We start from the raw sequence: 14,314 nt of genomic DNA, 5'->3' as shown, positions 1-14,314 counted from the left end.
AGGGTGGAGAGTGTACAAATGTAATGCTCATGATGGCACAGTAATACAAATAATGTGGCCGTGTAGAGTGATACTAATTGTAGTATAGCAATACAAATAGGATTAGTAATGGTTAAATGCTAGTATGATAAAATGATAGTAATAGTAATTAGTATAGTGTGTGTGTGTTTGTGTGTGTAAAATCTTGTATAGGCATTTTAAGAACATCTCTGGAAAGATTTTTAAAACCAATATAAGGGTTTTGGGCTTTAAAAAATATGTAAGTGCGGGCTACCTGGGTAGCTCAGTCGGTTAAGCGGCCGACTCTTGATTTTGACTCAGGTCACCATCTCACAGTTCATGAGTTCGAGCCCCACATTGGGCTCTGCACTGACAGTGCAGAGCCTATTTGGGATTCACTCTCTCTCTCCTACTCTCTCTGTTCCTCTCCCACTGTGCTCTCTCTCTCTCTCAAAATAAATAAACTTAAAAATATATAGGTAGGAACCCAGGCAAATGAGAAAAGGGGTGAGAATAAAACTTTTCACTGAATATCTTTTGAGAACATTTGAACATCATGAATGTGTTACCCATTCAAAAATTGAAATAAATACACACAATTTAAAAATAACAGCAGTGCAGTGATGCTAAGCAAGAGGCCAGGGCACCACAGGAGCAGGTGATGGGGTACCTGACATTGGTCTGCAGAGGAAATCCCTGAGGAAGTAACTTTTAAATTGAAACTTGAAGGATAAATAGGCAAAGGGGCAAATGAGTGAATGAGGGCTGTCCAGGGAAAAGGATCCCACATGCAATAGCCCCCAGGAGGGAAAGAGCTTCATAGTCAAGGAGCAGAAACTATCACGAGCAGCTGCAATGCAGACGCAAGGCGGTAGGGAGATGGGGAAGCGGTAGCTAAATACAAAGCGAGGGGCCAAAGTATGCAAGCTATGTTAAAAAATTTGGACTTTATCCGAAGGGCAGTGGGAAGCCATTGAAAGAGTTTAAGCAGGAAAGTGATGGGATCAAGGTTATGTTTTGAATAGATTACTTTTGGAACCTCTGAGGAGAAATGATTGGGGGAAGCAAAAGTGGATGTTGACAACTCATATATCTGAGAAACCGCTCTGGAGCACTATCTGGTGGTTTCGTATAAAGTTAAACATACACCTACCCTCTGACCTGGCAATTTCATTCTTAGGTATTTATCCAAGTTAAATGAAAACATATGTTCACAAGAGCATTTGCACAAGAATTTTTATAGCAGCCGTATTTGTGGGAGCAAAAATTATTTCCCCCAAACCCTACAAATTTTTATCAAAAGATGAGTTTATAAGCAAATTGTACAATTATACAATGGAATACCACTCATCAATATGAAGGAAGGGACGCCTGATACACACAACATGAATGATTCTTAAATCCATGAAAAAGAAAGACACAGAAATGCATATACTGTATGATTCTATTGACATGAAATGAAATCCATGTACGGAAAAAATCGTCTATAGTGGTAGAAATCAAAAAGTAGCTGCCTGGAGGGAGAGGGAAATTGGTGAAATGAGGGAATGCTCTGGGGCGGTGGAAATGTTTTGTATCTTGTACATGGCAGTTACACAGTGTGTTCAACTGTCAAAACTCATCAAAGTGAACAACTGACACTATGCTTTTCATTGTTAAGTATAGCCCAGTAATAAAAAAAAAAAAAAAAAAAAAAGGAAGAATGAAATAGTGGTCATTGAGAAAGGTAGGAGGTGTTTCTAATAATCCAGGAGAAAAGTCATGCTTGCCTGGTACCCTACGGTGGGGAACAAGTAAAATAATGTATAGGAGAAGGCAAACTACAAAGTCCATGCAAACCATAAGGTTGTATACAAGCTGTCAAGCCCTGTGCAAAAGTGAAGATTTAGTCAAACCTAACCCATAGCAAATTCTGGGGGTGAATGTGGGACATCTGAGTGCCTGAGACAGTCCTGTGTATTTGCAGTGAAGGATTGGGGGCTGTTAATCATGATCTTTCTTGTTGGTTTGTCACCATGTGGCAGGAAATGGATCCAGTGGCCGCTGAGATGCATCAGAACGCTTGATCTTGAGGCAAAAATAAAGCTGTGGTGGGGTGCCTGGCTGGCTCGGTCAGTGGCTCCTGTGACTCTTGATCCCAGGGTTGTATGTTCAAGCCCCACCCACGTTGGGTGTAGAGATTACTTAAAAATACAATCTTTAAAAAAATTTTGTAAATAATGAAGGGTGAGTGGGGAGCCAGAGCTGCCTTTGACAGGCATAGTTTTCTACTAAAAACTGGGCTTTCCAAACAACAACAACAAAAATGCATTTAGCTCCTGGGCTTGACTCTTGAATTTATTTATTTATTTTTTTTAATGATCAGGTTTGAAGGATACAGAGAAAAGGAAGCAGGCTGTCAGTTCCTGAGGCAGGGGCCATAATGATCAGTGACATGGCCACCCAGTGTTCAGGAGAATTTGCTGGGAGCTGAGGGCGTGTGGGAAATCCACGTGGGCTGCGTGAAGCATCTGCCTCTGAGTGCAGACAGGTTTAGGGAAACAGCTGTGTGGACACCAGTCAAAGCCATCTGAAGAGTTGGTTCCTCACCATCTAACTGAACACAACTTTTTAATGTGCTTTTGCTCAATGTTAATAAATCCCTAATTATTTGCTTGCATTTTACGTTTATTTTTCTCCCCCCGAAAGCACTCTGAGTGAGCAGACACAGCTGGGTCCTCCCCAGCCACACAAAGGGATGCTAAACACCCTGCACTGTACCTGAGCACTTTGTCCATGAAGAGACACTCTTGCACAAGTCGGGGCCTTAGATTCCGTGACCTAATGATCCTCTTCAGCGCTGCATTGGACATTTGCCATATTTTTATTATCTAGTGTCTGTCACTGAATCCCCCTCTCTTTCTAAAGTTTGACTTCTGTTGTACTTTCTCCTGGTGTGAGGTAGGACCTATCTTCCACATTGAAAATAAGATCGGGGTGCCTGGGTGGCTCAGTCAGTTGAGCATGCGGATCTTTGTTTTGACTCAGGTCATGATCTCGTGGTTTGTGGGGTCAAGCCCGGTGCTGGGCTCTCTGCTGTCAACGCGGAGCCTGCTTGGGATTCTCTCTCTGCTCCTCCTGCACGTGTGCACGCTCTGTCTCTCAAAATAAATTTAAAAACTTAAAAAAAAAAGTAGACAGGATCTGTCTCTCTCTCTCTGTCTCTCTCTCTCTGTCTCTCTGTCTCTCTCTCTCTCTCTCTCTCTCTCTCTCTCTCACACACACACACACACACACACACACACACACACACACGCCCTTGGCCTGGCCAAATCTGATGGTGGGCAACTGACTTAGGCTTAGCCCACCCAGTGGTCTACCCTTGAACTGGGAGCCTCAGGGGAGCAATACAAGAACATGGATGTGGTTGGTGGTTATCCATGGAGACAGCTGGAAGTCATTTGTTCAAAAGTAGCAGAACTGGCATGCTGACCAAATACTCCTGCCAAGACACCATTACTGTGACTCCTTTGGCCTCGCCCGCTGACTTTCCACTTCTGGATTGGAAAACTGAGTCCCTAGACTTAAAATGACATGTCTGTGTTCACACAATAAATTATCATCCAAGCCAAAACTCAAACCCAGATTTCTCACTGTACCCCCTTGCTTCCTGCCCAGCACTAGAATCTCCCTTAATATTACCCATTTCTATCCTCCAATACTCCTTTTAATAAATTCCCTTCTATGTAAGTTTTCTAGAGTCTTTTCATTGCTGACATCCAAGACAGATACACAATCATAAAATAGTGGTTTCATTTCCCATCTCAAGCCTTCATAGAAATGCAGACACTCAGATCCAAGGCTTTACTTTGGGGGCACTAGAAAGACACTTGAATAAATGGGAGAGGGGGTTGGGAGAGAAGAAAGCAATAGAGGACAGGAGAAGGGAAAGAACCACACATTTTCCATCCTAGGACTGAGGGTATATAGCGAGGGTCAGCAGAGGCTCCAACATTTGCCAGCAGCTGTGCTAAGCACAGCCCTCGTGGTAACAGCACAGAGAGGGAGGTGCTTCCACATGCCAAGTGGAAAGAGTGAGGTTGGGTGAGGCTGAGAAACTCGACCGTGGTCACACAGCACGTGATGGCAGAGCCAGCATCTGAACCAGATGGTACTGCTAACCAGATCTGGCCTTTCCACATTAAAAAGTGTGTTGAATGATGGTGAATAAACATGTGCCTTTTTCTTTTTATAGTATGATCTCCATGAGTGGTATCCATGATGTGGAATGAGTTTGTAATGATGTGACAAGATCATTGGATTCGGTATTCATTTATCTTAAAAACACGAGGTAGAAAACTTTACTGAGCCCATGAGAAGCTGAGCTGCAGGCGCACTGAAGCCTGTTTTGATTTAAATGGAATGGATCTAGCTCGAGTGTAAATTCGAGACTGTGTTTGCTTGTCTCACACTCTATTTTTTCAAATTACTTTTGCATGGTTTATTTCATCTGCTTCCCCCCACTTCTGGATGAGAAAACTGAGGCCCAGGACTTGAAATAACGTGTCCGTGCTCACACAACAAATTGGCATTCAGGGAAAACTCAAACCCAGACCCTCTCACTGTACCCCCCCCCCCAGCCCCCTCCTGCCCCACACAAGAATGATTACATACCAGTTGGGCTTGACAAAGGAATTTGCATTGACTCATTCCGATGATTTGATTTAGCCTCCTGGGATCACGCAGGTAAACATTAGTCCCTCATCTCTCTCCAAGTATATGTATACGTCTATTTCTTCACCTTCTCCCTGCCTCCCACCTCTCCTCCCTCCTCCCTTTCTCTGTTCCTCTCCTTTCCTTCTCTTCTTTCCCCTCTTCCTCTCCTCCCACAAACACATTTGTTTTTCCTGCAGTAGGGATGGTGTCATGTTGATGGGGTGGGTGAAATGAGGAGTGTCTTTTAAGTCCCTGGAAGCAGATTATTTTCTTATGGATTTTTATTGTTTGGATTGTTTTGCTAGACTAATGAAAAAAGACTCTGAGGTCCCCTTATCTCAGGCCAACCAGAGGATGCCTTCAAGGTTTTGTTTTTGTTTCCAAGCTGGTTCCTTACAAATGCATCCAGAAGGTCACTCTCAGGTCCCCCAGATAGGAGCAGGTAATCAATCACATCCAGGACATCAGCATCACAGAAGAGAATCTCATGAATGGGAGCACTTGGGGAAGGAGAAAGCAAAGTCCCAGAATAGTGAGCTGCCCCAGAATAGCGAGCTCAGTGAAGGTGATCTGATGGATTGCTTTCTCCAGAAGTTTCCTGGGAGAGTCTCAAGCATATTCTAGTTCCAGTGGCTATTCTTCCCCTCTGATTTTTTACTCCAAATAAATAAATAAATATGTACTTGTATAAAAGGCTCAAGCATTTGCCAGGTAATCTGATAATTGCAACTTGGCAAGCAGTAAAGACTGTGTCTAATAGCTCCAAGGACTGGGGCCACATGGGGCCCCTAGGCAATCCCTTCAAAACAAACAGAGGGGGCTTCAGTGTTAGCTTTGCCATGGACAGTCTCTGGGAGCTTTGGCAACTCACTTCACTTCTCTGGGCCTCACTTCCTCAATTATAAAATGATGTAATGAACTAGTTTATTCTCTCAACAAATACTTATTAAACATCTACTTCGTGACAGGCCTTGTGCTAGGAATTGAAAATACTTGTTAAAAGATAGATGGACCCCTGGTCTCAAGTGGCCTCTAAGTTTAAAGGGGGAAACTATACTAATAAAGGAAGATTAATAATAATAATACAGTATTTTTAAGTGTTCTACAGGTACTATGTGCTAATGCAATGGAAGGGCAAAGGTGGAAGCAACTTGACCCAGCTCTAAAAGTCTGTGTGTATGTCTTTCTTATTTGTTTCATTTTGATCTGCCTTTCACACTAATGCACTTTATTCTTTCTTGACTTAGTTACTTTCAAATAATTTTTGTTATTATAAACCATTACCAATTACTGCATTACATACTGTTTAATTGCCTCAACAATTGTACAAGTTAGATATTATGATCACCATTTGGGGTATTTTATTTTTTAAAAATGTTTTCTTTATTTTTGAGAGAACGCAAGCAAGGTAGAGGCAAAGAGAGAAGGAGACAGAGGTGCTGAAGTGGGCTCTGTCTGCAATGACAGCAGCGAGCTCGATGTGGTGCTTGAACTCATGAACTGAGAGAGCGTGACTTGAGTGGGAAGTTGGATGCTCAACTGAGACACCCAGGTGCCCCACCATTTTGGATATTTTATATATAAGAATAGTGAAGTTCAGAAAGGTTAAGTAACCTACTCAAGCTCACACAGCTAGGAAGTTACAGAACGGGGATATGAACCCCCAACTGTCAAATTCAAGGCTTATGTTTTTTCCGCTATGTGGTACTGTTTCAGGTATATGCAGCAACTCAGCATATTTTGTGAAAACAAGTGTGAAGTAAAAATATGGGGTCTTTTGTTCAGAAATTATTAAGAATTCCAAGACGGTAACAGTAGAGCATTAAATAAAGCACGGGGCCCTGAACACCTGTTCAGGTCACATACCCATGAGGTCTGCCCTGCCAGCCACAATTTACTTTGCAGATGGAATCTCCTATCAAGGAGCCAAAGTATCATAGGAATTGGCAGGCCCAGACCACAGTGACAGAATTTTTTAGTGGTCAGGCTTCTTGTGCATGTTTCCTGATGTTACCCAGAGGGATCAGCCTGGATCACTTGGGCAGAACTTGGGGCTCTGGGCAGTTGCTTTCACAGAGAAGGAAAATATTATATGTGGGGAAAGACAGATAATCTTGGGCTGGCAAGGGTTCTGGCCACACCCTTGCCTTACATTTAGAACCTGACTAGGGGGACATTAATGTAGCACAAATGGAACACAGCCAAGCCTCTTAGCCTCTCTTTTTAAACTGTGGATCAGACCTGCAGGTGTACTCTAGTGAAGAGCAGTGGGTAAAAAACAACAGGGCTTGGCATATGCTGGCTTATAAGCCTCTCTCCTGAAGCACTCAAGGTGTCAGCTCCCATTGACCCTGTAGACATCATGATTGCCCTTTTGGTTAGCAATTCTTAATCAGTGGTATTTAAACTTTTGAAATCATAGACCCATCTATGAAGATATGGAACATCTCCCCAGAAAAAGGACACGTGTACATAAGTATTTTGTATACAGTTATAGACTCCCTGCACAGACCCCAAATTTTTAGATCATAGCTTCCCCAGTTATAGAACCTACAGTATTGGGCCCAGGCAGGAATTTAGAGATTATTTTTGTGAAGCCATCTTACTGCTCAGAGGGGGTGAAGGTTGAGGTCATTTGGGATAATAAAAGGTTCCGTATATGTTCAAAGACTCACTTCCCTGATTGTCAACTCTTCCTTGAAGTTGTTGCCCCACACCTAATGTGCTCCTATCAAAACAATGTAGCCAAGTGGGACAAGCTAACACCACAAATGGCTGATGTAAAGGACGTTAGGTATAAGAATAGTCCGTGTCCTTGAGAAGCTTGTAGACATCTGGGGGAGAGACACATATAAACAACAGAATGTACTAGAACATGTGCAGTTACAGATATTTGAGCTAGGTTGAGAGACGACAGACAGAAGGGCATTATCAGCTCTGTTTGGTTGGATCACAAAAGCCTCCTGGGAAAGAAGACTCCCGCAACAGGATCTTGAAGAATGGGCCCAGGGTCGTGCAGGGAAAGAGCCTTCTGGCTGAGGGGACCGGCATGTACAAAGCAAGAAGGATGAGGCAGGCAGCTTGGGGTATATAGGAAGCTGGACGTGGGTGGGTGGGATTGACTAGAATGTAGGCTATTATTGAGGAAGAGGTGGGAGGTGATGCTGGAAGGGGCCGGATTCTGGGGGCCTTGGACCTACAGAGGAATATCAGTCTGAGTGATGGATGAAGGGGTCTCTTCTTGGGGATGCTGCAAGGAGGGCAGATATCCATCTGTTCCGCATGGACTTCTGGGCGGGGGTGGGGTAGAGATGGCAGACAAGCGGCCTCTCTCAGATCCCTATCACCTCTCTCTTTAAAAATCGACTGATGGGGCGCCTGGGTGGCTCAGTCGGTTGAGCGCCGACTTCGGCTCAGGTCACGATCTCGCGGTCCGTGAGTTCGAGCCCCGCATCGGGCCCCTGTGCTGACAGCTCAGAGCCCGGAGCCTGTTTCGATTCTGTGTCTCCCTCTCTCTGACTCTCCCCCATTCATGCTCTGTCTCTCTCTGTCTCAAAAATAAATAAACGTTAAAAAAAAAAAATTAAAAAAAAAATCGACTGCTGCCAAACACTAGAGAACATAACAAGGGCCCTGTAAAGCATTCATGAATGATGAGAAGCCAGCCTAAAATACATCTCTAAGATGCCCCTGAGATTTATTCACCAGACAAGTACCATCCTTCTCCACTAAAAGATGGCTAAATGGGAGGAGGCCTGCTCACAAATACAGAGAAAATATTTTCATTTAAAAAATTTAAAAACTTAAAAGCCTGACCCCAGCTTGACATATTGATGTGTTTCCTCTGCAAAGTCTCACATTTTTTTATTCATTCTTCCAACTGAACCAGTTTAGCCGTAGGCGGTGGGCTGCCTCTGAAGAATTACTAATCAAGAGAAGAGAACATCTCCAGAAATGCATAACTGTGCTGTTTCCATGTCACTACTTCTCAGGTTTCCCGGGCAGCACAGGCTGAGAAGGAGTGTGTTTTCTCCCAAGGAAATGCAGAAACAAGAAAATCCTAACTTCTGGGCCACTCTATGCAGTCGATATTCTGCCCTGAAGATGTTCTTCCCCTCTTCACCACGAGGTGTCACCAGAACCCTGTTTTAAAAGAAACAAAGCCTCCAAATTGGGGACCTAAAGCAAACAATTCCCCCTAGCGTTCAGATTTTTCAGTAAAAAATATTTTTAACAAGAATACAGACTGCCAACTGTTCAGAACTTATCTCTTGAATAGCTACACAATGGTTATAATTCCTCAGAGTACCTGTCAGTGAGATGGTTCCTACAGGATCACAACAGTTTTGTAGAAATATCCAATGGTAAATGCACATCGTGCAGGAAATTCCATTGCATTTACACGATTTATTTAATAAAAAATAATCTCTGCGATTATTTGCATTTATTTCTGAAGGAGGATGTTTTTCCTTCCTCAGAATAAGTTCAGGAAATGGGTGAAGTGTTCAGGAAGTTAGCTAAATGCTGATGTAAATCCAAAAGGAAGGTCTGCTGTTCAAAAAAAAAAAAAAAGAACCAAAAAAAGCTAGGAAGTAGTCCTCTCTTTCACTTATGGAAAATGTTATACAGAATTTCTCATTTAAAAGGAAGAGGACTAGGAAAAATGTGTGTGCCCGTGATATCTTTTCCCGTGGATCTGGTCAGGCCGTGAAGACTTTTGCCGATAACAGTTGCCCACAAAGAAAACGGTGTCAAGAAATAAAATCTAGATGGAAGATGTGACTATAATGAAGTTTGTACTAAATTAAGCCCTTACTATGGAATTTGCATCAGCTATTCTAGGGAGTGTGTTTTGATAGGAAACTCTGAGTCCAAAAGAGGTGGTGGGACCCCTTTTGGCACTACATAAACAACTAAAGGCTACCCTGTCCTCACAAGTTCCCCGTAACTTGCAGCCAGCAAGTGGTGTCACGCAGACCTGTATACTTCCAGGGAGGGAGTCTCATTCAAGGAAGCCCAGCTGTCCAGGGCTGCTCCGTCAGTCAGCGTTGCAAATTGCTGAGGCCCTTTGGTGACTTCGCGGTCGTTATTTCTCCATAGCGTGCAATGCAGGGAGTGTGCTGTTATCAGGTGCGCAGACCAAACAGAAAGCTTCTGGCCTTGAAGCACCCGCAGCACAGAAAGCAAAGATTCGGCTCATTGAACAGGGCCATGGAGGACGAAACTTGTGGTGGTTTCTCTGAAAATCGCCCTTTCCTTTCCATCTCTCTGCTACCACCTTCATTCAGGCCTCCATGGTTTCTCATCCGACCTGGCCTGCCTGCTCTCCAGCCCACAGTCCCCGCAGCTGAGAGCTTTGTGAAACACCAACTCGGATGTGAGCCCTCCTTGCCCTGCATCTGGGCCCGGGTGGCGGGAGAAGGCACAAGCTCTCAGGCCCTTGATAACTTGGCCTCAGGCCACTTTCTCTCCTGCTGCAAGAATCTCCCTCCAATTGACTGACTGCCTGCATCCCCAATGGGCAAATCTCAGCAAGGTTAATTAACACACTTACTCCTTTCACTCTGTGTAAAAGAAGAAATGGGGATGGACCTTACACTTTTTTAAACTTCTGTAGTGGGGCTCCTGGGTGGCTCAGTCAGTTAAGTGTCCAACTTCGGCTCAGGTCATGATCTCACAGCTCGTGAGTTCGAGCCCCATGTGGGGCTCTGTGCTGACAGCTCAGAGCCTGGAGCCTGTTTCAAATTCTGTGTTTCCCTCTCTCTCTACTCTCCCCCACTTGCACTCTGTCTCTCTCAAAAATAAATAAACATTAAAAAAAAAAATATATATATATATATGTCATATATATATATATATATATATATATATATATATATATGTCTAACTTCTATAGAATAGGGGTTCCTGGATGGCTCTCAGTTGAGCGTCCGACTTTGGCCCAAATCATGATCTCTTGGTTTGTGAGTTTGAGCCCCACTTGGGGATCACTGACAATACTGTCAACACAGAGCTCTTCAGATCCTCTGTCCTCCTCTCTCTCTGCCCCTCCCCCTCTCGTTCATGCTTGCTCTCTGTCTCAAAAATAAGTAAACTTAAAAAAAAAAAAAACTTCTCTAGAATAGTCTCTTTGGATTTATAGAATTATGACATGAGAGAAGGAAGAGAACGGGGCTCAGAGGACACAAGGCAGATCCACCTGTACAACCATGGATTCAGAGCGAATATTACAAATCCACATGGCTGCTAGAAAAGATGTTCAGGTGGCAGTGGTTAGCCATTCTGATGACTCAGTGCCTTCAGCGGCACAACATGGGTAAGTTTTAGTTTTACTTTTTATATACTGATCAGTGTGTGGTTTTGATGAGCAGACCAAATCTTAAAAGAGTGCTGGTCTCTGGGATCTGCCCCTTTCTTCTTCCTCTTCCCCCTGCCTCTCCTACACATTTACCTATTGAGACACAAGTGTCATTTTCCAGATCCAATGATGAGATGACAACAGTGTGAAAAACGTTTTCCCATTGTTCTTGGGACTCAGAAGCTGTTCTTCCCACTTGAGGGACTTCTGTTAGGAAGAAATTACATAGTAAATGTGAGAGGAATGGTAGCACTGATCCTTTAGGGGCTCGGGTTAGAGCAGGAATGGGGTGCTACCATGAACTTCTGGAGGGAGACTCCGGATCTTATTTATCTCAGTGTCCCCTACAGTGCCCTCCCAAGACAGTGGCTGGGGCATGGTGGACCCTCATTCAGCTATTCAACAAATATTTACTAAGCAGTAGAAGATTTGTTTTTCCAGGTTTGGAGTTTTAAGCTTGTTAATAACAGCTGGATTCTTTCTCTGTTTTGTCATCTGCACTTTTGGACTCTGAGTTGGACCTTGTCTTTCATGGCTTTTTACAACCACTCCCTCTCTCCCTTCCCCAGCCTGGCCTGATATTCTATAAACAGTAGGCTCTCAGCAAATGTTGTTGGGGAGGAGGAGGAGGAAAAAGGAAGGGAAGAAAGACAACTTAACAATAAGCAACACAGTGGGTAGATCATTCTCAAACCTATCTTTGAGACTAGAGAATTTTCTTTGAGGCTACTGCCTGAGCATCTATCCAGAAAGTCCTACCTATGTGATGGTTCTTGTTGTTACCTTTGGTTTCTTTTCTATGCTGGTTACATTTGTCACCAAATCCCCCTCAGTTCCCCAACCTAGCAATGTAAAGCCCTGCCTCCCTCCCTTCTTCTTTCCATAGACATTCCTGAAACTTGTGCCCTCTGTCAGGCACAGTGCCAGGCCCCGAGAGCAGACAGGCAGGAGCCTTTGGGCACCCAGAGTCATCCTCAGGGATATCAGTCCAGTGGGGAGATGGACACAAGGATAGACCATTATAAACAGTGCCGTCAAGGCTCCCAGAGTTGGAAGCTCAGAGGCTTAAACTCACCCATGTATAAGGAGAAGAGTCAAGGAAGTCTTCCCAGAAGAAATGACCTAAGACTTGAGTCTTGGATGAAGAACAGACACAACCTCATTGAAGAAAGACTGAGTGGCATTGTAGACAAAGGGAAACACCTATGAAAAGGCAAAGGAGTTAGAGGCAAAGGGTGGATGAGGACAAATTGTTCTATGTGATTTATCAAGTCCATCTCCTGGCTTTATACCGATGGAACCCTCAGGCATTTTAGAAAACTTTGGTAGCCAATCATTTCATCTCTTAAAGAAAAAGGGACTGATAAGGTGGGCTCACAGGGAGATTAAGCACGTCTTTGGGTGAAAACAGGATTGGGTGCTTGTAGGAAACTACGTGGGAGGCTAATAAAAATCAGGTGACTGATGTGAAAGACAATAAATTTTCATTTTTATTCTCTTCCCGGAGTGAGATGTCGGAACTGTTTGCGTGAGGGCAGGTGAATGTGTGGCTTCTCTTAGCCTGAGAATGAGCTGAGAAAGAGGACAGGGTGACTTTGAGAATTTCAGGTGGGGCCAAGGACCATTTTGAAAGCCTTTTGGAATATACCTTTGCATGTCCCACATTTTCACAACATTTAGCGAGATGCTCTCATTCCTCCAAGCCTGCTGCACTGTGAAGGAAAATTGAGGAGAGGTTTATGCTCTTCTCCAAGTGTGGTTTGTTTCTGTTCATAGAACCTCTGAAGACAGGAAGCCAAGGCTGACCTCTTTAGTCAAGAGAGAGCTCAACTTTAAAATTATGATTGCATGTGAAAGCTAAAATGGGAAAGAAAAAAATCAGTTCTCAGGACAGAAATGCTAAAAACCCTTGGGCCACATTCCAGTCAAGGTCCTGGCCCTGCACACAGAGCTCCCATTGGGGGTGGGTGGGTGGGAGACCAGCCAAGACCAGTTCAAGTCAGTTGAGTGTCAGGAATCATGGGGTTTAATCTAGAGGTGTCTAGTTTATAGATAAAGAAATTTAGCAGAGTGATTATGCTACATAATCCTTAAACAACAGAAGCTCATGGCCAGATCTCATTATTGAGTTGCCTGCCAAAGCATTTATCCATTCCCAACAAACTATTTGCAGTAGTTGAAGATATCAGAGGAACGAAGTATGTTTTAGTTTCCTAGGGCTGCTGTAACAAATAATCACAAACTGGGTGGTTTAAGACCCAGAAATGTATTCTCACACAGTTCTGGAGACTAGAAGTCCAAAATCAAGGTGTTGCCAGGGTTGGCTCCTATTGGAGGCTTTGAGGAAGAATCTTTCTCGCTTCTCTCCTCACTCTGGGTGGCAGCTGAAAATCTTTGGTGTTTCTAGCCTGGACCGAAGCTGCATCACCCTAATCTCTGCCTCTGTGTTAGTAAGGTGTTCTCTCCTCTCGGTGTCTGTGTCCAAATTTCCCCTTATAATTAGGACACCAGTCATTGAATTAGGGCCACCCTATGAGCTCATTTTAAGTTGATTATATCTGCTAAGACCCTATTTCCACGTAAGTTCATATTCACAGGTACAGGGAGGTAGGACTTCAGCATGTCTTTTGGGCGAACACAACTCAACCCACCACTATGTGTAAAAACAACTAAAACCCACGGGCTGGGTGTGAGACCAGGCTGTCCAACCTGTTATCTCTCTGTTGGGTTTCCCTGGGCAAGTCTCTTGCCCTAAGTTTCCGTTCTCCCTTCAGCAAGACAATGCCTGCCCTGCTTACTCTAGAGATGCCATGAGAGTAAGATGAAATCATGTAAATAAAAGTATTTTCTATATGGACAGTGTTTCTACAAGTGCAATTATGAATTCATTCCAGATTGTGTTTTTTCCTTAACTTCATAACTACTTAATGAGTAGGTAATGAAATGAGAAACACAGCCTATCTTACAGGGAAGAGAATTTAAATTATATACCTCCCTTCATTTATGGTTTGAGATAAAAGTATAATAGCAATCTGCAGTGAAGGAGAACTGTATTACAGATCCTTCTTCCCTGGGCTTTTTACTTACACCAAAACCGGGTGGTACTCAGGTGAAATTAGGGTGTGGGACGTAATTTAAAGGCAAACCAAGGGGGCCTATGTTCTCCTCTGGGACATCAGCAGACATCTCCAATGGCCGTGGTTCCCCTTCCTTCTGTGTCTGTGTGGTCCTTATTATTTGCTTCCATGACAATGTCTTGAT

This window comes from Panthera tigris, chromosome D1 (assembly GCF_018350195.1).
Source record: "Panthera tigris isolate Pti1 chromosome D1, P.tigris_Pti1_mat1.1, whole genome shotgun sequence".
Lineage (NCBI taxonomy): Eukaryota > Metazoa > Chordata > Mammalia > Carnivora > Felidae > Panthera > Panthera tigris.
Note: the sequence above shows the minus strand (reverse complement) of the source record.